Genomic DNA, 4,592 nt, shown 5'->3' with positions numbered 1-4,592 from the left:
GACCAACAGAAATGTGTGCAGTGAAATGAATGCTTACAAGTTACTTAATTTGATGAACTGGTGTCAATTACAATATTATAACATGAGAATACAATTACAAAGGTACAAAATACATCATTAAAAAGATAACAATACAGATAACATTTGTAGTAATACAGGCTTTACAAAAGAATAGAAATAACATATACATCAGTGTTACAGGAATTATGACATGAGTACATACATAAAAGATCAGAATAACTTGCGAAACATCAACTTCACACATGAGCATTAAAACAAAACAGAACAAATAATGTCTAAGCATATTTACAAGGTAAATAACATATTGTTAATGCGAATTATATTTGAGGATAACAGTATTCCTCATCATAGTGAATGTAGCTTAGTATTAGAAGAAGAAAAAATTCTATGAAACTACACAGAAACAGGAAGAAAACAAATACACAAGGGTACACAAACACATAGTGGGATAACACAAAAGGAAAGGACAGGGTTCGTTTTCAGTGTAACATTTGGTACTGCAGTCCAACCCAAAACTTCATTCCATAGATCTTTCGTCTTATTTCGATATTTGCTCCAGCCAAAAAAATCCTATCCAAGCATGCTTTCTGTATTTATATATTCACATTTTTCTTACGTCAGTATTTATTTTTCATTATCTTACCTCATCATTTATTTCCAAGAAAATCCTACCTATACCTGCTTTCTGTACTTTTTTTGTCTAACTTCTCAATGCATTTCTTCCAATTAATCGCAACTCATTCTCTTATAGTCTACCCCCTCTTAAGCTAACTTAAATCTACTGAGCTCAGATGCTAAACTAAGGGACAAGCCAATGCAGCAGCACAAAACAATTAACGCAAACAGCAATGACAAAAAATGCAAATTGGCAGCAGCAGTAAATCTAAATTAACAGAGAAAATGCAACATTACAACTAATATGAGCCAATGTGCAGCAACAAGAAAAATAAATCAGTAGTAAAACTGGCTTAACAGAGTAATACAAAGTGAAATTTAGTAGCACTATGCCTGGCAAACAGCAGCAGCAACTTATATCTAAACATGACATAGCTCAAGTAAAAAAAAAACATTACACTAAAGACAACAATGCAGACAAGGGAAATGTATATTCACATCTTAATGTCTATGTAATTAAAGTGGTGCACCACAAATTATTCTACAAAAGAAATTACCAAGTACTTGAAAAGAAAATTCTGTATGCAATTCCTGTGAAGAGAAATGAGTTTTTGTGCTCCTTCGTTTTTTTTGAAGTACATCAAAGTTATTCTTTTTTTCTGGATCTGTAGGCATAAAATATTTATATTAGTACATCTATAAAATTTTATTTTAACCAATGCTGCAGTGCAGCTAGGAACTAGATATTAAAGAAAATGAACAAATATGTACAAAGGAAGGCATGAAACATCATTCATTAGCCATATGGCATTTCATAAGGTAGTAAAAAAATCTCTCAATTCTCGTAGAAAGATACTTGTCATAATCAGGTGTGCAGATGTAAGTATCTTTCCAAGTAATGAGCGTGTCGTATTTGCGATGTTTTCTCTAAAGGAATGTCAATGGTGAGGATAATGGCCTCTTTTTTTCTCCACCTAATGGCTTTCTTTTGTCAGGCGACTACCTCTCAGCTGGGCGCCCAAAACGCATTACGTCAAGGTCACTTACCTTCCTTACTGAAATATTTACGACAGCAGTTTCTGCTACAGTGGCAGCCTCATATAAAAATATTTCACAGGTCAAGAATTTGCGTTGCAAATGTGTAGAAACAAAATCCTATGAATATAACAGTGTTCAAAAAATTTTCGCCGGCATTGTGATACATTCACGCATTTACACACATTTCATAACTCTTAAAGTACGATTCTTGGTTTCCAACAACCTTTTTCACAAACCAGAGTCCCTAAAGACTACTCATTATTCCTTACCTTATTCGTCGACACTTCTTCAATATTTCATCATAACAGATACGTAGCTTAATCAAATAACTCATATAGCATCGTCTTATTGATCATAAACATACTGCAACAGCACATTAACCTATACCTTTCACAAATCACTTACCTCACAAAAATCTCCGTTACTCGAACTACTGCAATACGGCGAGCGCCACTACTGCCAGCTAAATAAAAGATTCAAACTACTGAAGGCACTAACTACTAGTAGGCATAGTTAGCAAATGAAAGATTTTAATAGAGAACAAACAATGTATTTACCTTAATATTCATCAAAAGTCATAATATATACAGCAGTTCATGATATCCATTCTGTACTCAAAAATCCGCCATCTCTCTCCCCACATCTACCACTGCTGGCGGCTCACCTCCAACTGCGCAACGTTACGCGCTGTTCACATCCAGCTGCCGCTGCCCAACACTACAATGGCAGACAACAATGCAATCTAGCAACTAGCCACAGACTGCACACAGCACAGCCAGTGATTGTCATACCGAATGCTACGTAACGTTGCCGATAAGAAAACATAAACAGCCTACTTACAGAGCGCCATTAGCTTCAAGACAAATAGCTTCTAATACTTATCGTATTGTGTTAAACTTAACTATCATAGCATGTTAAACTTTTAAATTTGGTCAATTATAAGGCGAAATATTGAAAATGGACTATTTGTTGCCCCCTGGAAGCCGTTAGATAGGCCACCTGCAACATAAAGTCCAGAACAGACATATAAAAACTGATTTTTATATTGTAGATTATAGATATGTACGATCCCTTAACGAAATGTACGGTAATTTCGGTGCAATTATGTGATCTAATAATGCTGAAAGGTTGGCAACGCTGGGAATTTGTCAAATCTGTGCCGAAGTGAGAGAGCAGAAGTTAGTAGTCACTTTCGACAGACACCATAAAATCGAAAGAAGCTTGGCTTAACTACAGATTTTCAAAGTAGAAACATGGAGCAGAGCAGTTAAGGACTTAAGGAGTAAGTTCTTTCGACAATAACTGAACCGAAGCAAAACGCTGTTCAGTCGGTCCATCAACGACGAAAATGCCAACTTTGTGAAGTTTTTTAAGGGCTCAAACAGAAGTGGTCGCAGAATTAAAATTTTGTTTACAAAGAGGTGGAAACAAATGGCTTTCCACGATAGTCAAAATGAAGTTCTCGAGCTATGGTGGCAACTACAGTCTTGTCAGGAACAATGGACAAAAGCTGCTGAACACTTTTCAATTTTATTGGATGGATGTTGCAACGTGTCCCAAACTGATTAAGTCTCTACCTCAGAGTCGTTTCTAAAGCTCTGACGGCGAATGAGTGTTTTATTCTACCGATAGTACTTTCGCAGATTTCTGATGTTGCCACAGACATTTTAGTATTGCACAAATTACCACTATCAAAGCTCAGAGCTCAGTGTTATGATGCGGCTTCAGATGTTTCGACCAAGTCCCACGATTGCAGCCACGAATATGCAAAGAAGAGCTGCGAGCATTTTTTTGTACCTTGTAATGCTCATAATCTTAATCTTGTTGTGCAGAATGGTAATAAAAAAAATTTACCGTCAAGAAAATTTATTAAAACAATGAAAGGTTTAATAAACTTTTTACAGCTCTTACCATGAGGCTGTGTTGAGTTCAAAGCGCAAGCTGAGAAAGTTCAAGCAAAGAAAGAAACTGAAAAATTTTTACATTCTTTATCAGCCTTCTGTACAACAAGATACATATCATCTTTAAAAAATTTATTGAATTGTGTTTAATGTTCTGTTCAAATGTGTACGAATTCCTAGTGGACCAAGCTGCTGAGGTCATCGGTCCCTAGACTTATACACTACTTAAACTAACTTATGCTAAGAACAACACACACACCCATGCCCGAGGGAGGACTCGAACATCCGGCGGGAGGGGACGTGCAATCTGTGACATGGCGCCTCAAACAACGCGGCCCCTCCGCGCAGCTTAATGTTTTGTGTTGACATTTATGTATCCTTTCATTTTGCAGAGGGGTAGTGCAAATAAAATCTCTGAAGGCTATAAGTTCAAATTTTGGTTTGACCTTTCTGCTGATAAGGGATTTGAAAGTATCATCCGAAGCATGAGGCTATTCTATGATTCCTCGCATAAGTTCGAGTAGTATTGTAACTAACAACGCTTAAAGTTTTTCGTATGACCTGGCTCGAAAATAACAACCTCATCTCTGTCACTTATGGATGTTTTGGAGAATCACTTTTAAATCTTATAAAGATCAACAGATTTGTGCAGCTCCTTTGAAATGATTCTCCATTGTAATTGAGTGCATCATCTGCAAAAAGTCTGAGATAATACCATAATGGCCGTTAAAATTGCAACACCACGAAGATGTACTACAAACGCGAAATTTAACGGACAGGAAGAAGATGCTGTGATATGCAAATGATTAGCTTTTCAGAGCATTCACACATGATTGGCGCCGGTGGCGACACCTACAACGTGCTGACATGAGGAAAGTTTCCAGCCGATTTCTCATACACAAACAACAATTGACCGGCGTTGCCTGGTGAAACGTTGTTGCGATGCCTCGTGTAAGGAGGAGAAATGCGTACCATCACGTTTCCGACTTTCATAAAGGTCGGATTGTAGCCTATCGC

This window comes from Schistocerca cancellata, chromosome 1 (assembly GCF_023864275.1).
Source record: "Schistocerca cancellata isolate TAMUIC-IGC-003103 chromosome 1, iqSchCanc2.1, whole genome shotgun sequence".
Classification (NCBI taxonomy): Eukaryota; Metazoa; Arthropoda; class Insecta; order Orthoptera; family Acrididae; genus Schistocerca; species Schistocerca cancellata.
The sequence above is the reverse complement of the archived record's forward strand: the minus strand, read 5'-3'. Positions refer to the sequence as shown.